General features: G+C 41.5%; 1 protein-coding gene and 1 long non-coding RNA gene across 9 annotated transcripts in view; one reads left to right on the top strand and one right to left on the bottom strand.

The window, feature by feature from the left end:
- Positions 1-24,262, top strand: part of LRMDA (leucine rich melanocyte differentiation associated) — an 864,979-nt gene that overhangs the window by 822,490 nt on the left and 18,227 nt on the right. The gene's annotated exons all lie outside the window — the stretch shown is intronic.
- Positions 1-24,262, bottom strand: part of LOC142830362 (uncharacterized) — an 87,901-nt gene that overhangs the window by 54,394 nt on the left and 9,245 nt on the right. For 4 of the 5 annotated variants that reach the window (XR_012905544.1, XR_012905542.1, XR_012905540.1 and 1 more), the window contains exons 3-5: positions 13,219-13,338; positions 3,126-3,259; positions 2,527-2,642 (exon numbers count right to left, since the gene is read on the bottom strand). This is a non-coding gene — a long non-coding RNA (uncharacterized LOC142830362). The remainder of the gene's footprint in view (positions 1-2,526; positions 2,643-3,125; positions 3,260-13,218; positions 13,339-24,262) is intronic. The other variant, XR_012905541.1, reaches the window with a different exon arrangement.

Consider the following 24,262-nt stretch of genomic DNA (forward strand, 5'->3'; position numbering starts at 1 on the left):
TTAGTGTGATTTCTCACTTCAGTCAAAATTTATTTCTTCATGAATTTAATTTCCTCCTTAATCTGTTTTGTTTGAGAGAGGGGAAAAGAACATTCAGGAACAAATGCCTTTTAAATCATTCTGTGGCTACTTTAGAAGATTACTCTTCATTAATAATTGCTGATCCCTTTCAGGATAGGTTTACCGTTTTAAACCATTGTGTTTTATAAACCATCATGTATGTCCATTTATAGACAAACTATTTCGTGGTACCTGATATATAGTTGGGACAAAGTAACAAGAACCAAAGTTGTGAAAATTGTGCCTGTAAAGAAAGATAAAGTTCAGCCATGCAGATTCAAAATTTCCCATGTGATGGATGATTCAGAAGGGAGCGAGGTAATTAGACAATGTAATTGCCTTTGCTAGTTTTTAATCATATTAAAGATACATGCCCATGACAGAAAATATACTAGTTTAAGGCATAATATGACTGAAAGGAATACTCTTCAGATAGGAAAAAAAATTACACTTTCGTGATATTGAAAGAGCATATTATTATATTAACATCATGCTAGCAAATTCTGATGATATTATAATCACCTTAACAAATGCCTCTTATGGAATGAGATTCGTGCAACAAATTATCTAAAATTCAGCTATTTCTCTTCTGCATGTTCCTTTCTGTTACCTTTGAGCTGTTTGGTGAGATCAATGACACGCCTGCTCCAAAATCAGAATGTAAAAGCTTTCTAAAAGTAGAAAAATCCCAGGAAAAGATATCAAAGAAAAGAGCCTTAGAGGGGTAGCTGTGTTAGTCTGTAACTTAAAAAACAAGTAGTCCTTTGGCACCTTAGAGACTAACAAAAGTAAAATAAAAATAAATACATAAATGAAAAGATAATATTTTTTATTTTACATTTATTTTTATTTTATTTTTGTTAGTGTCTGTGGTGCCACAGGACTCTTTGTTTCAAAGAAAAGAGGAGAGTCTAAATAACAATTTGGGATTACAGGTCTTGTCTTAGAGCATCACTGATCTGGGATTAAATAGGAAGTAGTGAACAAAGGGAAAATTAAATTAATATGTAATGCTGATAAATAAAATGTGAATGCATGAGAAGTGAAATCTGTGTATGCTGTACATCGGGCAATGCTGTATCTACTGGAATGGTGAGAGGTTAGGGCAATCCTTTCCTTTCCAAAATACTTTTCCCCCTCTTTAAGTATCTCTGATGGGGAACTCTACCTACTTTTGGGTGTCATCTCCTCCAGATACAGCCTGGGCAGTTGATGGTTAACTCCCTTAACCTCTTCCAGTCTTGTGCACGGTGGACACCCCATCACATTCCCACATGTCCCTTGGAGGTATGGGCATGTCTTGCTCTGCATCTTTTGTAAATGGGACTGCAGGTCACCCCTCTCTTGTTCCAGGCCCCCCTCCATGAAGAGCAATCTGCCTTTCTCCACGTTGGTGTCCTGGTGCTCATTTTACTGCAATTCTCATAAAGGCTGCTCCGTCATTCCTAATTTCTCCTGCAGTGTCTTTACTTGTGCCACAGAATCCCGTGTCTCCCTTTCCTCGGGGTCTGAGTTCCTGTCTCTGTCTGGGCATTTTCTGTCCCAAGTAATTTAACTTCTCAAGCCCCATTTTCCTATCTCATTGGTATCCATGTTTTCTGCCTCGCTGCCCAGCCTTTCTGAAGAGGGTAATGCCTTTTTATATGACACACTTCATAGGACCTCGTCTATAAACAAACCCTTGTCTATTTTTTCAGCAGGCCTTCTTGGTCACCACTCCTAGTCTGATCTTCTTCACCCTTATCTTCAGTTCTTATCAAGGCACTGTCTTTTTAGATGTCCCCTTCACCCATGAGCCTAACACACCACTGGCAAGACCTCCTAGCTCTTAGACTTCCTTTCCAATTTAGCTGTGCTATGTTTCTCTGAATAATCTCGAATAAATACAGCTGCTGTTTGACCAGCTGTGTCAAATAATTTTGCAGGTACAAGTGTGTCTCCAATTGTTTCTGGTGACTCTCCAGCACCAGCCTCATCAGGAGATGGCTCTGTCTGTGTTGCTTCAGTGTCCTTCAGAGGGCTGACAGCTCTGGAGTCCAGCCTGGGAGGGTGCATGTGCCTTCTGCACTCTGGCTCCGTTGTCTCTATCCCTTTCTTTTTTCCTGCTATTGCCTTCCACACTGCCCTTGTGTCCAGGACACCACCTTATACAATCCTTTGCCATCCACCATAGACTCTTACATTCCCCTTTTATGTCAGTGACAACCGGCATGGAGAGCCCTTTCATCCTCCCCTTGTATTAGGCCCATGATCTCCATCCATTTGTGACTGGAGGCTTTACTCTGCACCAGATTGTGCCTTTTCCGGGTGCAAACTAGACAGTTAATGGGCCTACCTGACCACCTTAACGCCTTCCAGTTTTGTGTGGGGTGGACACTTTATTACAGCCTCCAAGAAGTGCATACTGAATGTGTAAATAAACAATGGCGGCTGAATATTTGCAGTAAGATGATGATACATTCTTACCTTCCCTGGTATACTAGGTGATAGGATCTGCAGGTGTCCACAGGAAGTCGAAGAGACAGGCTGTGGAAGTTTGTTAGACCTTTGTTCTCATGTGTCGCTATGGCTCCAGATGCTATCTTGAAGCATTCATTGGCAATGGAAAAAAGAAAGTGAGAACAGGCTCCAAATGAACATTTCCTTAATATCCCCAAATCCTTACATAAAATATGCATCAATTTCAGGGAGTTAAAAAAAATCATTCCACAGAGGAGCTGCAGAGGTGTTTAACTGTGCAACTATGAATATCAGGTTTCTTCTCTAATCATTTTCTGACCTGTCCCAAAAGTAAAACCATTCCAGCCCTTCTTTGGAAGTTAACATTCATGTGCCAACCTTTAAGAAAACCATATAAGTAGGGATTGGACTCTATGAGAAATCTGGCAGTGTGGTAGATTTAGGCTCCCCAAGATGAATAATTACTTTTCAAAGCAGAGTAGACCAAAGCACAATGAGGAATTTTTAGAGAGTATTGGCTGTGTCCACATGGAGAGTTAGTGCATGGTCACTTAATGCAGGCTAGTTTAACACATCATCTTGACACACACACACACACAGCTTACCCACAGAAAGCTAGGTCTATCCTGGAGCTAGGCTCCCATTTATATAGATGTAGAGATTAGCACCTCCGCTTGTTCTGTAGACAAGCCTTTCATGTGTGATCTTGGGCAAGTCACTGTCTGATGTGTTTTCCCATCTGGAAAATAGAGATAATGTTACTTTGTTATGTTCATCTCACTCATTTAAATCTTTAAGCTTTGTCGGGCAGGGCAGTCTCTTGCTGGGTGGATATACAGGAGGTTCAGGCACCGCCTCGATACAAATTAATAAATGGACCACAAAATTCTCCCTTCTGATGGCAATGCATAAAATAAGAAGGTTGGCCTTCTTTCTACATATGTACCATCCTCCTTCCACGCTCTACTTCCTTCCCATTCAACCCAAACCATCCCTCCCTGTGACGGCATGTCGGGGTTCCCCCGATCCTGCAGCCCCATAGCAGCAAGAATAGGATTCCTCAGGCCGCTTGAGTTAGGGGGTCCATAGCTCCTCCTCAAACCTCAACTTAGTCTGTTCCCTTCATGTTTTCTCACCAAAAACTGCCTCGCTCCCAGACCCTGCCCCCCAGCCAGGTGTTTATCTCCGCCTCCCTTCCTTTGTCTCTCCCCCTGGGAAGAGCAGTGTTATCTGCTCATGCTGGGACAAGGTGTCTGGGCCAATACACATGTGGGTGAATCAGTGGGAATCACACATCACAGCGCAGGGGAAGCCCTGGTTACAGAGAAGACAGCACCCTCACTACGTCACACTCCCTAAAAACCCAATCCATCTCTCAAGATCCTCAGGATAAATACTCCATACAAAGGGAAAAGTTTTCTGCTTTGGCTAGGGTCCCTTCTTTCTTTTGAAGTTCCTCTGGGACAAAGTTGATTTTCTTATATTTCTATTTAAGGTTTTTAGGGGTTATTTTTCTTTATATATAAAAATGGAAAGAGACAGTTTAATTTTGGACAATTAAATGATGTCTGTAACATTTATCAAACCACAAAAACCAAGCCACAAATGTTTGGGACCGAAACACCATGTTGGCCTTCTGACTTTTCTTCAAGATAAGTTATTGCAGAAGTCTGCAAGCGGTCATGATCACTGATTCTGCATCTCATGTATGCTTTAATGCCTACTCTAAAGGGCAATTTCTCTCCATATATTTTTGGTCTAATCTAATAATACATTCTGGTGGCTAGAAACTGAACTCATTCCCTGTTTACTGTGCTTTCAGAGTTGTAAATAATCATTCTAATTTGGGCACTGCTAAATGTTTCCTTTCAAATTCTAATCAGGTCTGGTTTTAGTTATAGCAACCTCCAGTTAAATGATAAAAAAAATCAGTTTGGTAACATTTAAATATCTATTCATAACCTAAGAAATGTTCTGGATTGAGTCGCTGAATTATAAGGCATGATTTCTAAGAATAGCTGTTTCAGTGACCGTAAGTAATCCTTATGATGTTAGTCATCTTTTTTTCATTCTTTTTAGTCCTCCTTTCAAGTTGTTTTTTTCTATTTATCATTATTCAGAATGGATTAAACGTATAGAAGCAAAACGATTATTCTGTTTTGGCTGAAAAATCAAAGTTTAAGAATTTTTCTCTTTTTTTCCACTAGCAGGCCTGCCCTTTACAATACGAGTGGCATACGTCCAAGATTCCATGTTGTATAACGAACTGAAATTAGGATTAAAAAATGTCCCTTTAATTCAGAAAAGCTATGCTAGGCAATACTGGCTATCTACTACAGCTATACGGGCTTGAAAAGTTTTGCTAAACATTCACAGAGTTCAATTCAAGCATGGGAAGCTCCACATTGGCCAAAATTGTTCCTCGTTCTGGAAGGCCTCTAAGTGACGAGTTGAGAGGTTGGTGTGCGGTGTGGTGGTAGCAGCAGTTTGAGAGTTGGCCGGAAAGGAATTTCTGGGGTTTGAGAACATGTAAAACTTGAGACTTAGAGGTTTCTTCCAAAAAAAGGTACTAAGGTGTGACTTCCCTTTCTTAAGGAGGGGAACGTGTATGATTTAGTCAGATTTAAATGCACATTCATAACCTTAGAAAGTACAGTTAATATAATAGCCATTGAGCCAATGTCTTTCTCTCATCTCCCTCTGTGGATATAAGATATACAACAGATTTCTAAAGATGACTGAATCAATTTTTTGGCCAGATTTTCTTTTTTTTTGTGGGGGTGGGGGGAGAGGGAGAATGGAAGTGGGGAATGCCATGTTTTTCTGGATGAATACAATTATGTGATGCAAAATTGAGATTGCATAAACAGGACCTGACACAAATCTTGTACCACACAACGATCTATAATGTAACATTATATGCAAAGATTTTATGTTAGTCAATGAAGTAAACAGATTGGCTTTATAATGTATCTTAGTTATGATTCCCTGTTCTGGTTACACTTTAATGCACTGAGTTACTTTTTTGCTTGCTATTTCTACTCTGGGGTTGTTTGATTACTTCATTTTATTTGTTTGGTTTTTATTTATCTTCCTGATGTCTTTGTGGCAAACTCACAAGTAAACCAGCAGGTTACATTGCTATTGTGCCCACAGTATTGATAGATCTAAAGCAGTGGTCCCCAACCTTTTTGGGTGGGGGGCACTGCATGGGGCTAATGGGCCATCCGGGGGCGGGCCCGTGCATGCGCCACACTCCTGGGGGCGGCGCTAGGCAGGCGCACATAAATGCCCTGGTGGGCACCATGGCACCCACGGGCACCACATTGGGGACCACTGATCTAAAGTATACTTTCAAAGGTGTCCTCACTAAAGAAGAATGGTGAATGGTCTGCTTTTATCTTGGGCACTTATTTCTACCTTGGTGGTGGCCTGTTCCTTGTTCTTCTTGGCCTTCTCCTCTTTTTCCTTCTTTCTCTTTGCCTGTTCCTTTGTGCTAATAACTGAGAATTTCATCTTTCTTAAGTGTGTGGTTTCATTTTATCACCCTAAAAGTCAAACCTAAATACAAAGTAGAATTTCATGCCTGGTGATGCCTCTGTGTAATGGAAGGAGCCCATAATACCACATGCTGATCATGAAGGAAGTCCACATCCGTTTCTCCTGCAAAGATTGTAAGCTTGTACAGTTGCAATAGTACATATTGTCATTATGCCTTTCATTGAACTGTACAGGGCAATCAGGAGAACTGACAATTGCCAGGCCTCTTGGAGAGGGTGGAATGAGGGCAGCTGTGCTCTCCTAGAAGGGGCAGAGCCTCAATGGAAGGGTGGGCCTGTGACAGCCCTGCCCTGGCCACACCGCCCCCTCCAGCCAGGCCTCAGCCCCACCCAGACCACGCTACCTGGGGCTCCGGCGGCAATTTAAAGGGCTTCGGGCTCCAGCTGAGGCACTCAGGAGCCCCAGCAGGCCCTTTTGAATCACCAGTCCCTAGGGCAGTTGCCAACTTCGTGTAACGGTGACAGAGGATACAAAGTGTGTTGCCCTCAGGCAAACGGACGTGCTGTTTATGAGCAGAGATGTCTTCCTTTCCCTAACATACCAGTAGGGAATTACTCAGCTGCTGCTAAGAGCTAGAGGGAGACTATTTCTCCCAGGAGGAATGGGTCAACAGGGAAGAAAGACGCCCCTCTTGGAGTGATGCATCTACATACTACCTGTTCCACAGGCCCAGGCCTGAAAGAAGAGTCTAGCCTTCAGATTGCAAACCATCTGGATTGCTGTGAAGCCTTCCATAAAAAAATCCTTCTGAAGAGTCGAGTCCACAGATCCACTTATGCTAGCACCCCAGGCAGATTATACCATTCCATTCCAATTCTAAGCCAGTTCCAATTCTGGAAGGTGCCCCAAATCCACCCACAGTTCCCCCCCCACAGAGCCACAGCGCTGTACGCAGCCATGAATTTCACCCTGTGTGGCGATCACCCTGCGTCCACCGTTTTCTTTTTTATTCTTTTCCCTCTGTCACGGTGCAAGATTTTATTTGGCTTTTCCAAATGAGCCTGTTGTATTTTAACTAAAAGTCAAACGGACTGAGTAGTGGCTGTGTGTGTTGCTTCACTAGATACAGTAATTAACCATAACGCAGGCTGGCTGCTGAATGTGAAGAGGCTTAGATAATGCGAGGATGACTTTTTCATTTCTCACATAGAAAAGATTTACTGTGCATATATTATAATTCTGTAATTTATAGCTCCACAGTCCTAGGGGACTTTTCTTGCTAGCCCTGGAAATGCCTGTTGTATCAGCTGCCTATAAGAAGTTGAAGTACCTTTTCAGCTTGGCCCATAGACCAGTCCAAAAGTTCGTCTCAGGCTCTGTTACAACTCTTGAATCGCATTACAACTACTTATTTTACTTTGATCTCTCTTCCTTTCAGTTGTTGAGGCAATAGTTCATAAACGCACACAAAAAGAGTTCAGACACATGGAAGATACATATTGTAAATTTCTTTGGAGCAAGGGTGAGATGCTTTAAAGCTTTAGGAAAATGCTGAAAATATAAATAACAGTTGGGATTCCAAAGACTGTGAATGCCAAGTGCGTTTAGGTTTCATGCCATTCTACTGTTTAAAACAAAAAAACAAAAAACAAACCAAGAGTGGGAAGATGAGCTTCATTTTCACAGTTCTTAAAGTACTGTAGTTAATCTGAAGAGCATCTCATAAAAGTTGCCTTAGGTAAAGCGGAAAAATGGCTCCACTAAAGTTGTCAAATTCACCTTAATGAGTGTCTTTTTTTAAAAAAAAAGAGCGAGCTCCATTATTCAAATTCAAAACAATCTTGAGATTATTGCCAGTTTGTGGCAGCTCACACAAATTGCCGGGAGGTTCATTTGCTCTTTGTGGCAGCTTTCAACCCCCCCCCCCTTCTTTTATTTTTAATTTTAAAACCCCAGTAACTAATCTTTTAAGCCAACCCCCAAACAGTTTTATTTATGGTTGCCAAAAGTAAGCTCCTAATGTCGTCTTAATTAGAAACATGTGGGGAAATAGAGGCAACTCTTCAGCTGACACTATTTTTGAGTTAAAATCTGGCGTTCCCCTGACTACTGACAAGTCTGACAACTGCAGCAGCAATCACCTCATCAAATCTTTCTCTCTCTCTCCTGGTTTTTGGCATCCTTCCTGTCTAAATTTTTATCAGATGAGTGCTTTTTTTCCTTTTGGCAAGTATTTTGAATACCTTTTTGTTGCTTTATCTCTGCACCATGGCCCTTTGCCCCTTCATGCCATTTCTCACATGTAGGACTAGCAGATTTTGAAACAAATTAGTTAAGAATGCCGATTGAAAGAACTGCTCTTTTTGCCTTCTCCCCCCCACCGATTTCCAAAGGGCTGTTGTGTCACAAATGCAACAGGAAGTATTGCGCCTACAATCTTTGAGCTGCTAAAATGCATTTATGAAGTGTTAGGTCTTTTCTACTGCACCTACCTTCTCTTTGCTACAGTTTATTCCACCTTGTTTTCCTCTGTCTTGCTTCTTCCTGCCCCTGAAGGACTCTGTATTAGGACTAGTGATAGATGGACCGTAAAAGATTCAGAAGGTTTCATTAGACTAGGAAGGTTGGATGCTTGTCTAAACTATATCCAAACTAACCAGTCTTTTTCCGTGTGTGAAGTTGGGCAGAAATACATTTTTTTTTGCAAGAGTATTGGTATTGCTTCCTACTGCAATTGCTTGCACAGTTAGAGGAACAGCTGAAAGTCCAGAGGACAAAAACCGAAAACTTTAAATATGTGGTTTAAAAATTATCCCAATTAGTTTCACTCTCCAAAGCAGAGGGGAAAAAAAACAAGGTTGGGTTAGGGGGAGGGTTTCAGGTGGAGTTTTTTATGCCTGTTGGCTATGCTTAGACAAATAATTTTAACACATATCTAAAGGAAATTCATATTTATCATGGGAGTCCCAAGTAACATGCCCTTCACCTAAGAACAATACTGTGCTAAAGCCCAGCAGAAATTTTAAGCAAATATAATAGATAAGTAAAATTGTTCCATCTCCTTCTTCCCAAGTAGTCTTTAAAAAAGAAGAGTTAGTCTCATGAAAGCTGAATGCTATTTGCCCTTTATTGCTTGGTTGCTAAAATTTATGGATCAACCTAAGTGGAGACTGTTTTTTGTACCTCAGTTTAAGAAGAAGGAAGAGAAGAGGAGTAAGACCGATTTCCTGCACTAAACAAAGCCCAAGGGTCTGTAAACACTGTTACATAGCCAGCAGCATCCCATGAGAACATTGTTTAAGAATATTATGAATAGACCTTACAGCAAAATAGATCATGGGTATCAGAAAAGTTGACAAATAATATGGGCTTGTGTGCTTTTAACCTCAGATTCCAGCTTGCAAGTGAAAAGTGACCTGTGGACACAGCTCAAAATCCTTATCCACGTTACTGTCTGGCAGGACTTTTCAGGGAAGAAAGGAACTTTACTTCTGGGTACAGTTGGCTATTTTACTCCAAAGAGTGCTGAAGGAGCATTTTTTGACACCTTATTCTATCTTTTACCATGTCAGTGACAGAAAGACTCTTTTCTTTCACTGCTTGATAAACAACCCAAATGTTCAATTCCTATTGAGGTTCAAGTAGCTAGCACCCCAAGAGTTATAGATGCACACTGTTTTTTAATTAATACACTCTCTACAAAAGTGGTTGGATGAGACAGACTTGGAGAAATCAGGTTTACCTACAAAGCACATGATGTTAGCCGTGACCTCTCCAAGCCTCAATTTTGACTTGGGAGTATCTAGTTCTATGCCTGAGATTCCATGCTCAGTCACTTCTTGCTGAATTTAATTAAGTACCAGTTACGATAGTAATTTTCATTCAGTTCCTGAGGGATAGTGGAGCTCCTCATAAAGATGCTAAGTCTTGTTCTATAAATCAGCGAACCCACATTTGGTGGTACTTTAATAACAGTCACCACTAAATTGGACTGGATTTGAACTGATGAACAAAAAAGGTTCCATGTCCCATTCTCAACCAGTCCAAGATAGCTCAGATCAACTTAGTCCCTATAGTGGGAAGGGGGGAAAGGGGAGGGAGTAACTCTCCAGTTGAAAATATTTCAGTGGTCTTAAACTTTTTAATACAAAGGAAAAATGTATTTTACCAAATTCCATTTTGTTTGATATTGGCATCTTCATCCTCTAGGATTATGGAAAAAATAGGGAAATGTTGATGTTTTAGCTACTCTTTTCGGCTCACGTTGAGAAGTACATTTTGCAAGATGCTATGGTAGAACATGGGTTCATCCTCTGTGCTTTAAAATATATAAAATCAGATGTTTAAATTGGAAAAATGGCATTAAGCCTACTCAGTCGGTTTTTTTTAGTACTTTATCACAAATCCATAAATACAAATCTTACCATTTTAAATCTTCTTTCAGCGGGTGTAGAACATCATGACATCTTTGTGTGCTGTGATTCTGTGTTGAAAAGCTGTTGTTTTATGTATTATGGCCCTATATTTAAAAAATTAATAAAAATTGTAGGACTTGAAACCTATACTACGCCCAAAAAATGGATAAGAAATCCTGATTATGCTTTGACATAACAGACTTCTTGGCTTTATTGTATTTATGATCTCTGTAAGTATGTATGGGCAATTTCTTCAAATGCATGAGCCTAAAGTCAAACTTTTTCGGCAATTTTTCCCCAAAGATCTCAGTTCTCAGTAGCACTCCTGAGAATACTGTGTGCTGCTGATTTTTTTAGCACACTTGAGAATATGACCCTTTTGTTTAGGCATCTAAATGGGAGTTGAGCTCTTATACATACCCTGCCCCCGTTGCAGGGCTTCAGTGTTTTTGAAAATACCAGCCCTACATTTCTGATGTAGGCTCCTTAAAGAAGTGGTTTCATTTTCCGCTGCGGAGTGCTCGAACTGGCTGGAAAATGGAAATCCTGTCCCATTTGTTTTGTTTTTTTAAATAAACGTTCATCCCAAATCCATATGAAATGAGAAAAATGGGCAATTGTTGATGGGCAGCAATTTTCAGAAACATCCTGTTTTGGGAGAACGGAAATGGAATTTTTCATCTCCCCAGCTACCAGTCTGGAAGGCTCTAGTTAATTACATTTCTTCCCAGCAGGCAGAAAGTGAAATTTTGCAGAAAGGGCATTTTCTGCCAGTCAGCTGTACTAAGCACTCAGCAGCCCCATTATAGTCAGTGGGAACAGGTAAGCACTTAGCACTTCGTAAACTCAGTCTGTTTTTGTTAGGAGTCTGTATCCAGAATTAGGACTGGGATTTTGGGAGGCGCTTAGGGACCGTGATTTTAAAGGTATTTAGGAACTGGTGTGTTCAGCGTTGCTAAACCTAACTGATTCAGGAACATACATTTCATTTTCATGGTGAGTTGAAGGGATTTAGGTTCCTAAGTGGCTAAAAATCCTTTTGAAAATATTTAGTCTCCTAAATCAGTTTGGTATTGACACTGAGGGTAGCAATACCTAACTACCTTTGGAACATTTCCTGTTGCAACCAGATTTTAAAGTGCCTAATCCTATTTCCAAAGGTGACTTAAGAGCATACATCTCATTGATATGGATCTTAGGCAGTGTTCCCTCTAATTTTTCCATCCATGTGCAGAATAAGTTTTGTTGTGTGCACCAAGACATGTGCAGATGTGCACCCACCAATAGAAACACATGCTACTGACTGTGGGAACTCTGTTAATCAGCTGGGTGGCATGTGAATCTCACCTGGATGGCCATCTAAGCACTCAGTTTATAGGAAATACCAGTCTTGGGTTCTGAAATGCATATGTCACTTTTTGAAAATGAAATTTCGCCTTCAAGTTGCTTGGAGGCTTTTGAAAGTGTTATCCTAAGTTCCTTGTAAGCTAATTTGAAAATGTCAGACTATAAATCTAACTTTAGACTCCTATTTTTTGCAAATTTTGGCTGAAGATCTTAAGATTTGGTTCACTGGTTACATGTAATATGTCATTAGTTGAATGGATCCCAGTGAATAAGTATACACACCACTGCTTTCCAATACCAGGCCATCTTGTTGCAAAACATTGTTGTCAAATTGCATAGTAAACACATTTTAAATCATGGTCTGATGCTTCCACTTAAGTATCAAAAGTATTTTTGAACAATTTCAGGATATAACCAAGGCAGCAATTGGTCAGTCCCATGAAAATGAGGATGAATGACAGGTCTCCTGTCCACTCCCAATATTGTTCCCACTAATTTTACAGTGTCCTGTAGCATGCAAAACATAGGTGCGATGGAACAAGCAAAGGATTAGAATATCCTACCCCTGACATATTGAGGCACAACCCTGATGTAACTTCAAAACAGAGTGACCAAATGGGAAAGGGGAGGTTACAGCTGTATGTGTTAATAGAAAAAAGTATTAGGAATCGAGACAGTGATTTATTAAAAGATTTTGTGGGATAGCGAACTTAATCTTTCAAAACCTTTGTTCAAAGGGGATACTTCATACCGGGAAATTTGACCAAATGCACTCCTTAGATGCTATAATTTAATGCTGATTTGTAGAAACATTGCATGGAAAAAATATGATAACAATAATTTTGTTGGAAGAAGGTTAAGCACATCTTTATGAAAAGCCAACATTGTACAAACAGTCCCATGGCTAGCGAGTTGTTCCCTTATTGCATTGTAGCGTGTGCAGCCTGCAGGTCACTGCCAGTGCAAACCAGACAGGCTTAAGCTGCGATGAGTGATACTGGAGGAGGGGGGTGTAGGGATCTGGATTGTCTCAAACTCAGACCCCAGCAGAGAACCAGGGCTGGCAAATACACTGTGGGTCTGAGGGGAAACTGCAACTGAAGTCTGCAGGGAATGTGAAAGAGTAGTTCCAGACGAGGCCACCTTGACAAAGGTATTAGGTGTAGCAAGACATGCTGGTGTTCCAAACACATTGACAGTTATGAGCTTTTAAAGCAAATGTTTCTCATTTTTCCCTCCCCCCCCCCCCCCACTTTGTTAGTTAAGCTGGATTGGGTGGCTAGTGCTGAAACAATTTAATCCCTGTCTACAAAGCAAAGGAGAGCGCTCGTTATTGCATCCTTTTGCAATTTGATGGCTTTATTGTTGTTGGCGCAGTTTGCACTTTTTTTCCACTTAGAAATTTCATTTTGCAAATGTAGTAATAATACTTTACATGTGTATAGTGCCTTTCATCATGCAGCACTTCCCAGACGAGATAGAGGCACAAGGATAAGGCTCTGTGGTGAGCTGGTCTTACGTTCCGTGGCAAGGGCCCCAGAAATTTCGTGGCAACCTTATTGAAAAGGAACAAAGCAAAGAAAAAAACCCAACTTGTTTAAGGAATTAACTGAGACAGTGGATAAATCAATCTGTGTTACTTGTTTTATATAACATTCAATTTATTTTACACTATCCTTATATTTTAAATAGGCTACAGAGTTTTGTACAAGGGGGGGGCCGGATGATGTCGTGGTTAAGACAGGAGTCTGGCGCTCAAATACCTGAGGGTATGTCTACACTACCCCGCTAGTTCGAACTAGCGGGGTAATGTAGGCATACCGCACTTGCAAATGAAGCCCGGGATTTGAATTTCCCGGGCTTCATTTGCATAAGCGGGGCGCCGCCATTTTTAAAACCCCGCTAGTTCGAACCCCGTGCAGCGCGGCTACACGGGGCATGAACTAGGTAGTTCGAACTAGGCTTCCTAGTTCGAACTACCGTTACTCCTCATTTCACGAGGAGTAACGGTAGTTCGAACTAGGAAGCCTAGTTCGAACTACCTAGTTCATGCCCCGTGTAGCCGCGCTGCACGGGGTTCGAACTAGCGGGGTTTTAAAAATGGCGGCGCCCCGCTTATGCAAATGAAGCCCAGGAAATTCAAATCCCGGGCTTCATTTGCAAGTGCGGTATGCCTACATTACCCTCCTAGTTCGAACTAGGAGCGTAGTGTAGACATACCCTGAGATCTGGATTCATGTTCCTACTTTGCCAGTTTTTGGTGTGCTTTTGGGCAAGTTGCTTCGTTTCTATGGGGGTTGTTTACACTACAGAGAAGATCAAAGCTGCCACAGTCAATCTTCTAGGGTTCAAATTAGTGGGTCTAGTGAAGACACACAAATTTGAACTGAGGGGGTGCTTCCATCAGTGTCTGTAGTCCTGCTCCTCACGAGGAGTAAGGGAGCACATTGTGGATGGCACCAAAACACTATTTACAATACTTAAATACCAGCTACATAGTTAACGTAGCTGGAGTTGTGTATCTTAAGTCTACTTTCTTCTTTAGGGTGTGTCTAGACTACATGGCTCCGTCGACAGAGCCATGTAGTGTAGTTTATTTGGCATAGTCAACGAAGCGGGGATTTAACAAGACATACCACAGCAGTCGACAGAGGCTTCCCTTGTCGACTGCGCTGTGTCTAGACTGCCGCGCTGTGCCGGATCAGCTGATTGTCAGCACAGCGCGGCACCCATTTTTATTTTAATGAAGCAGGGGTTATTTAAATAAATAATTATTTAAATAAATAATAAATATTTAAATACATAATAATAAATGCCTCCATATCCTTAGTGTAGACCAGGCCTATGTGTCTTAGTGTCCTATCTGTGAAATGGAGATCAGAGCATTTATTTGCCTCACAATGAGACTCTGAGGACTGACATGTTAATAATTGCCTCCTGGAGTAAAAAAAGGTAACTACGTAAATAGAACAAAGCTGGAAGAATTGGTGGCTGGGCCATTTTGGCACCGGGGAAATGTGGAGAGAGAAATGACTTGGCTGTCTTGTTTTAAATACTCAGTGGTGAAACCGCTATCAAGGTTGGCATTTAAGTGTAATCTGGAGTTTTCAGAATTGAAGTGAATGGGTGTTGTTTAAATTCTGCACCATTATTTTGGGATGTCTGCAGACTCAGCAAGACATTACTGCATCAGTTTACACATAGTTGGAGTTCACAAGGGTTTGTGCCCAAACATAAGATGTCATTCATTTAAAACGAACACGTAAAGCTAAGTCTTGAGCTCCAGCTCCCACCTTTGAGTGAGGCCCGTTATGTCAACGGGGATAAAAGCCACCTAATCCTAAAAGGGGAAGGTTTTGCCATGACAAATCCCTGCTCTCGTGAAAAGTGATACGAGTTCTTTAATATCCATACAAGAAAGGAAAAACTGAGCCTCAGCATTTATGCCAACTGTTTATATAGTGATGAACAGCACAGCACTGAGTATATTTTGCTGAGATTTGGCCCATTGGTTCAAGGTATTTCAGGTGGCAAATTAATAATCTAACCAAGCGGATTGTACAGCATCATAGTTTACTTGGAATTTAATTAGTTCAGAAACCGAACAAAAAATCTTAACAAAAGTTATTCACCTTAAAGCATCAAAGCATAGACATAGAGAGGTTCTGTGCGGGAACTTAGATCGAAAGCTGTTGCTACCTCTTCCCTGCATTGTGCTGTGATTCAGTGCTTAACAAATGGGATAATTAAGATTCACACATTGCATGAAAGAATTTCTGATGGTTTATCTTGAGTCCCATAACCTAGGCTCTGTTATCAATGGAAATAGTGTTAAAACTCTTCCATTAAATGTGTGTCTGTTGGCTCTGTTTTGGAATGCTTGTTTCACGGTGTGTCTGAGAGTCTTCCAGCTATGATTAAAAACTCAGTGGAACAGTCAGTGTTGTATTGCAATTTCCCCCATTTTTTCTAAATTTAATTTACAGTTTTAACGTGGGTACTTCTTTCAGGAAAATAAGGTAAATTATGCAATATTTCCAAAGCACCACTTAGGAGAATGTTATCAGTGTTGAAGCTTCATGGTAGGTGTGCTGTCACAGTAGATAAATAATTCAGTACCAACAAAAAAAGTTTAAATGATTTTAAAGGTCTGACTTGAACTGCCAAAAGCCAAGAAATTTAAAGTTGATGCTAAAATGCAATCTTTTGCTCATAGAGTTGTCTAAAAAAGAACTGAAGGATAATGACTTGAATTCCACAGTGAGTACTTTAGGACTTATCAGAGTTTTGGAAATAGAATCTTGTTTTCATCCCTGTGATTTCATAACTGACCGAGCTCCCAGGATTCACTTGGAGTTTCAGTTTGAAACAAAATCCAAATTTCCAAGCCAAACTTGCCTAAAATCACTTCATTTCTCCTAATTTTTTTTTTACTCAATCAGGAAGTTTTTTATTCAATGAAAAGTCCTAAACCAGCTTAAGTGTGCTTGTAGACGTGATGAAATGCAGGGAAACTTTCAGCAAACTTGATTTCCATTTCAAGCATATCCCACTCACTCATGGCCTCCATATGTCTCGAAAGACGGTGGGATGCAGCATTAAACTGATCGCTTTTTGCAATGTGTGGTTCAATAGACCAATGCAAGAAAGGCATGTTCGGCTGCAGTAGGTACAGCTCCATGCTATAGTAGTGTTAGCTGTTATCATCTGTTCTTTCCTCTTCATTCTTTTCTTGTTTTGGTTTTCTGCCAAAGTCTTGTCATAGTGCTTTTGTCCCTGGCGGAGGTGTTGATGCCAGGTATTTCTATCCATTGCCAGGTTTTCCCAACTATCAATGTCTATCTGAAACTTTACTAAAGCAGCTTTGCAGTGGTCCTTGAAACGGAGTTCTGGGCATTCTTTTGGTTTTGTTCCCTCTGCCAGTTCTCCGTACAAAATGTTCTTTGGGATGCGGTTATCATCCATTCTCTTCACATGACCCAACCACCGTAGCTTTCTGTTATGCAGAATGGCTCCCATGCTTGACCTTCCAGCTCTTTCTAATACTTCCTCATTCGGAACTTTATCTTGTCATTTGATATTCAAAATTTTGTGTAAGCAATGGAGATTTAAAGAGCTAAGTTGTTTTCTTGGCTTGCATAGGTGGTCCACATTTCTGATCCATAGAGAAGAAAGCTCCACGCACACGCCTGGTAGATAATGCACGTCATGCACGTTTTGTTAGCTTACTGAAAGTCGTTGCTGCCTTTCTAATACAAATGTTAATTTCTGCATCTAATGACAAGTTGCTAGTTATGGTGGAACCTAAGTAGCAGAACTTCAGAACTACTTCCAGAGGGCTGTTGTTCAGCAAAATACATGGAGTTGTGTTACCTTGTGCAAGGACCACAGTTTTCTTAACGCAGATGGTAAGAACAAATTGTTGACAGGTTCTTGACAGTTGGGCCATAAGATCCTGGAGTTGCTTCATTATGAGCTACAATAGCAGCATCCTCAGTGAAGAGCAGTTCTCTGATAAGCACTTTCTTTATCTTGCTTTTGACCCGCAGTCTAGCTAAATTGAAAAGTGATCCATCAGATCTTGTGTGGAGGTAGATGCCGCCATGTGAGTTCTTGAATGCACAGCTTAGGAGGACTGAGAAGAATATTCCAAATAGGGTTGGGGCAAGAACACAGCCATGCTTTACTCTTGTGTTCACCTGAAGGCTATCTGATATTTATCCATCAAACTAATAGTAGCTCTCATACCCTCATGAAAAGCTGTGATCAGCTGCAAGCACATAACGCACAAAAGTACATTCAGGTTGCACTTTTAAATATTTTCATATCATTCTGGTAACTTGTTCTTAGGTGATTTTGTTGGTAAACTTCTAGCATAGCCAAGGAATTATTCCTTAGAAGTGCTCCTTCAGGCTGTGCCTAGCTATGCAGGAGGATGCGGAACACAGATGCACACATGCCTGTGTAAATCCTTAGCTTTGTGGAGTTCACTGGAGCTATGCCAGCTCTCACCAGATGAGGTTCTGGCCTAAAACTGCACACTGCTATGCACGTTCAATACACAGACTGGTCAACAGTTGCATTGACTGTCACACCTTGAACTCTACATGGGTGTAATCAGAGCACCACTCCTTGCTGTGTCTAAATAGGGAAACTCCCATAACTGGTACATGGCTTATCATGCGTGAGTGTAGCAAATGCCAGAGAGCCCCCTACCTCAATCACATTGCATGGGCAGCACTGTGCAATCAGACTGAGCAACATTAGACCCCCGAAGGAGGGCAAAACAAATAAATAATTAGCTAGAGTACAAAGAGCCGCCGCCACCACATAGTAGTCTACTGTCTCTCAGGTACGAGAAAGAGAGGCAGAGAGAGAACTGTGTTCTCTCCCTCTCAGCAGCTATTTAGAAGAGAGAGATGTTTTGATAGTACATCCGTGGAACAAATCGTGCTATTTATTTCCTTTGGCTAACAGCAAGAGACTCCCTGGTGTCCACAACGACAGTACACCCAGTCTTGGGGCTTTATGTGGCCATCCACTAATGCTCCATATGTTCTTGGTCCGTAATGGTTCTGCTTCTAGGAAAATGCGTAGGTGTATTTTCTAAGTAGAGTAAGGGGATTTAGCAGCATGGATGCTGAGGACACGAAAGGAAATCACGCAACTATGTTCACTGTAAAGCTCTGAGGCAAATCGGTATTTAGGCTTTTTGTTTTGTTTTGATTTTAACGACCAAGTATCTACATGGATCAGGTTTTTCATAGTCAATTGATAAATCCCTGAAAATAATCATCTATGGGAAACTGTGGGGGAATGTACAGGATCCTTCAGCAGCTACATATGGTTTATTTTTACACTTCCTGGGGAAGGGTAGGAATTCACTTGGGCTTGTTTCGCTGTCCCTTCCTACAGAAGAGCCTCCACCAGGCCTGCAGACAGGAGTGGTGGAGGTGGGGCAAAAAAGGGTCAGTTGCCCTGGGACCAGCACTTCAAAGAGCAGCAGTGGCGGGAGACCTGGACCCTTTAAATTATAGTGTGCTCCAGGCAGTTCTGAGGGCTAGGCAGGGAGCAGTGCGGTGTGTTCCAGAGGCACTGAGGGCCCTTTCTGCCTGAGGTCATGCTCCTTCAGGGAGCAGACAGCCAGCCCCCCTCCACCTTGGCCAGGGGCTCAGCAAGTCTGTCAGCCCCCTAGCCTCCATCATTCGACTTCCCATGCCACATTCTCCAATCCTTCCCCTTATAGGTTGGGGGGGGGCCCTGTCTGCCACTTTCGTGGGACCTCCAGGACTGGCACTGCCGCCCACAACTCTTTACAGGGTTTTCTGGGGTTACCAGATATACAGCCTGTGCTTAGTAAGAGTGTGGAAACCACTCTGAGTGCCAGCAAGGCCTGAGAGAACTCCACGGGCCTTAGTGAAGTAGCTAAGGAGGCCTTGCTTGTATTTATACTCTAAAAGGATTTACAATGACCCCGGGCATGCAACTGGCAGGGCACTATGCAAAAGGCTGTAAGCTCTCTGTCCCAGCTCAATAGAGACAATTGGCCATGACTTCTGGACATATGATTTCCACTGCTGCTGTACTATTGGTGGCAGAAGTGGGGGGGAGTTTGGACTCCGAAGTTTGGGGGATGCTTCTGCCCATAACTGACAACCACTTAGGGAGCAGTTGGTTATAAACACCCAAAGACAAAGGAAAGACAAAGGCTCCACCCCCTTCAGGGTCCAGAAAGAAGTGGATGGAGGATACAAGCCACTGCCTTCAACTAAAAGCCATATCGGGTACATATGATGTCCCAGGGTTGCTTACTGATAAGGGAGACTAGATGGAGTGAGGGAAGTGAAGACTGTTGGGAGCAGCAAAGGAAGCTTGGCCGAGTGGGAAGCTAGTCACAGGTTTCATAGTTATGCAAACAGCTTTCAGCCAGGTTCACTCACTGCTTGAACCTGTGACTCCCTGGAGTGAAGCTCAGAACTGACTTCAAGAGTCTAGCATAGGAGCGAAGAATGTGTGAAGGAAACAGATTGCACTGCCCGGAATCTATGGAGGTTTTATCCGAAATGGGGGAAGGGAGGGAGAGAAGATGGTAACAATTCTGTGAAGTGCGCTGCGTTCACTTTGCAGCCCTGACATGATGTGGCATGCTCTGTTTAACATCCATTTGTATTCTCTGAGTTTAATCACATTAGAAGATGTGACATCAAATAGTACAATCCACTCGCAAAATGTGCTGTTGTTCTAATCCAGAGGAACATTTACCTTTCCTAAACCTTTGCAGAAAGTCTACAAGCCCTGGGTATGTCAGAGCTCCACGGCTGTATTTTTCATAATCCCTTCCTAGCCCACAAAGCTTCTGAAGAGATGTCGCTGAATTGCTGACTGTACTGGTTTTTGTGCACTCCTGCTAGGATTAGGATTACACCAGGTTCAATCCCATTTAGAAGCTCCCGTTATCCACTTTTATATTCAAGAATAAGCAGCCTGATTAGTGATATTACAAGTAAATCATTTCACCCCTTTCCACTAACCAATATAAAGATGAGCTCCCTGGTTTTTGGCACCTTTCTGCATCAAAAGTAGAAGAAGAGCGGCTCTAACAAAGCTTCCTTGCATATTGCAGAAATCAACAGTGTAGGCTGAGGTGGAGAATTCTAAGTTTGGTTGCAGTGCCCTGATGTACTTTGGCCCTGCAACAGAAACCTGCCTTTGTCATGTTCTAGAGCAGGGCTACTCAACTTTGGAAGCCCCGGGGGCCACAATGATACTCACAGCACATGCAGAGGGCCGCAATTTAAGTGTGATTGCATATACATGCAAATGTATGCAAATATATGAAGATAGCATCTTTCACACTGACGGGCATGAATACAAAGTTTAAGGCAAGACTACACAACACGCAGGTCCCATGTAAGTCCGTTCTGCTGATATTAATAAAATGCAATAGTTACCTGATTGCCACCCATATGACAGCACTTTTAATGAGCAATGACAGTCCAGGAATTTAACTACTAAAATGCATATCAACAGAAGACCATTCTATTGACTACTTTTTCATTTTGGCTCCCACCCGTGGGCCATGTGTTGAGCCCCATGTAAATCCAAACCGCACCACCGGGCCGCTGTTGAGTAGCCCTGATCTAGAGCGTTTTCTGTTTTGGTGTCAAGATTAGAATTGTTAGGCAGAAGGAGTCGCATGCCCCTAGAACTCTGGGCTGTGTTATTACAGTGACACCATTAATTTATAGGTATTTAGAAAGGGGAAAAGAAAACCAGGATGCATTTCATTGATCTTTCCATGTTGTAAATGTACAATTCATGTGCATTTCTTGTTTGTTTTATAGCGGCACTCTTTCCTTTCCCTTATTTAATATGCACTCCATACTGTGCCAAAGGGTCAGTAGGGCAAATCAGGGAGCCAGATGGCTTACCTCTACCCTAAGGAAACATAACGATATTTAGCTGGGCATTTTCCCAAATAAAGGCAGAACAGGAATCTACAATAAATGTGAGAGACCGTTTAAAACCGTAGCCTTTCTTTGGGGTTTCAGTTTCAGCCTCCTTGAGGCATGAGGTTTTTATACTTCCCCGTCACTCTCTGCAGCTTTCTCTGAGTTAACTGCGTCTAAGGAGATGGTGGGGAGGGCAACTCATTTTATTTATGGCCTATGCTCAGAAACAAGTTTCAGTTATTTTAATCTGACTGAAATAAGAAACCATAATCCATGGATGAAAAGACAGTGGACAAACTCAGTTAAATCTCTGATACCCTGAGGACGTATATTTTGTCCATTTCTGCTTTTTTATGTTCCTTTTTTTTCCCTCCTCGTATTCCCAACTTCAACTTTTGAAAAGCCGAGTAGTTTAAGTGGCTGGGCCTGGGGAGCTTATTTGTATGCAGCACAAATTTCAGGACCTGTTCCCAAGCCTGTGCAGAGTGAAAAATGGCCTGCATTTTCTTGATAGCCCATGTGGTTGTAAAGAATAAATGGCTAATGAATTACAGATGAACATTGACGCAAATTAATCTTCCTGATGTCCCTGGGTTATATGGCAGCCATTTAAAAGTTTAATCAATACACTAAAGTTGAAAACATGCAGGCACTGCAGTTGTTTGGATGTAATAAACATCAGAGGGAAACGGGAGGCTTGTACCCAGTCCATGTATCATAATGACAGGTATTTATGTTTAATGGACTAAATATTTTTTATTGGAAGAGAGCAAATGTCAGCTTAACTTTGTAAGCCCTGCATTCAACTTTCCTTTGAGGTTGGTGAGAGACGGCTGACATGTCATTGAAAATGAAATGTAAAAAAACCAATTGAGACAAAGTGAGGATAAGGAGCTGTTTCACCCACAAGATGCTGCTTTAATGCTCTGCAACTATTCATTAAATAAAATGTAAACTCTTCCATTTCTAATGTTGTAGTAAAAAGGTTTACTGGGGAAGACTTTTAATGGTTCTTAGGGAAAACAAAACCAAGTGCTGCCAAATATTCTTTTCTGGGAAGCATTTTATTTGAAAATTCTTTTCCTCAGTTAGTTTTGGAAGATATGTAATTACGGAGGGCCCCCCCTTTTTTTTTCTTTGAGACAAACACAAAAAGAGGACAATAACTTTTAGATTTAGTATTTCATGTGCCTTTCCCTTTGAACAGAGTAATACCCTTATATAAGCTTGGCAAGTGCTTAGATATTAATTACAGTTGAAGTCAATAAATTTTAGAGCCATGTACGTCTAGGAGTCTGCCCATCGTTGCTATAAAGAGTGGGAAGAAGGAAATTTCAAGGCTGCCAGATCCCCTGGTGCTATAAAGATGTCAGGGTCTGTGACAAACCCATACTGGTAGCAAGCCTACCTTTACTTACTTATTTCTTCTTTAAGGAAAAATGTTGCAGTCCCCCATGTTAGGAGATTGCCTAGTGGTTTTGCAAGGCCTATCAGCCAATGTTAACAATAATTAAAGAAAACTGAAAAATGTTGTTAGCAGCTCTTCTATGATCTGGTGTTTGAGTGTGGTTCATTAATGGGTCATTTTTCTTACCTAACTTATCCCTGCTGCTCTATAGTCACCATGTGGAGCTTCTAGATAGTGCTAACCATGCAAGGGAAGGACATTATGGATCCTTTGACTTGTTAGATTCTTTGGAGATTGGACTATTTTGTAGACATGGAGAAGCTACAAAAGAGTCATTATTCAACCATTCTGTTAAACATGTATCTTAAAGTATTTTCCCGAAAGGGAAGCTGTGTGATTGCAGCATGAAAGTATGCAATGAACTGTTAAATATAGTGCTGCTGGGTACATGGCAGCAACAAACTTTGCTGTCTCTTCCAACTCCAAAATACCTCCCAGAATCTTCCTATTGGGTCCATGACTGATTTCTTCAGAAGGATGGATCTAGATTGTATGAAGAGTTAAAGGATTTGATTGGAACAGTGATCTTATTCCATATCCCCAAAGGTCACCCCTTAATATTTTGTTTGACAAACTATTTTTATTATAAAAAAGTAGTATCTCTCTTTGTCACCATAGATGTGAGGCCCATATGTTGGTTTTATATAGGGTGCCATTAGGTAGGTAGTCATTTATAGAACTTGTGAATAAAAACATCTGTAGCAAAGTCATGGTACAGGATCATAGAATCATAGAATAATAGGACTGGAAGGGACCTCAAGAGGTCATCGAGTCCAGCCCCCCACCCTCAAGGCAGGACCAAGCTCCATCTACACCATCCCTGACAGATGTCTATCTAACCTGTTCTTAAATATCTCCAGAGAGGGAGATTCCACCACCTCCCTTGGCAATTTATTCCAATATTTGACCACCCTGACAGTTAGGAATTTTTTCCTAATGTCCAATCTAAACCTCCCCTGCTGCACTTTAAGCCCATTACTCCTTGTCCTGTCCTCAGAAACCAAGAGGAACAAATTTTCTCCTTCCTCCTTGTGACACCCTTTTAGATATTTGAAAACCGCTATCATGTCCCCCCTTAATCTTCTTTTTTCCAAACTAAACAAGCCCAGTTCATGAAGCCTGGCTTCATAGGTCATGTTCTCTAGACCTTTAATCATTCTTGTCGCTCTTCTCTGTACCCTTTCCAATTTCTCCACATCTTTCTTGAAATGTGGCGCCCAGAACTGGACACAGTACTCCAGCTGAGGCCTAACTAGTGCAGAGTAGAGCGGCAGAATGACTTCACGAGTTTTGCTTACAACACACCTGTTGATACAACCTAGAATCATATTTGCTTTTTTGGCAACAGCATCACACTGTTGACTCATATTCAACTTGTGGTCCACTATGACCCCTAGATCCCTTTCTGCCATGCTCCTTCCTAGACAGTTGCTTCCCATCTTGTATGTATGGAACTGATTGTTCCTTCCTAAGTGGAGCACTTTGCATTTCTCTTTATTAAACCTCATCCTGTTTACCTCTGACCATTTCTCTAACTTGCTAAGGTCATTTTGAATTAT

The sequence above is a fragment of the Pelodiscus sinensis genome, chromosome 8 (genome assembly GCF_049634645.1).
Source record: "Pelodiscus sinensis isolate JC-2024 chromosome 8, ASM4963464v1, whole genome shotgun sequence".
In the NCBI taxonomy this organism is placed as follows: Eukaryota; Metazoa; Chordata; order Testudines; family Trionychidae; genus Pelodiscus; species Pelodiscus sinensis.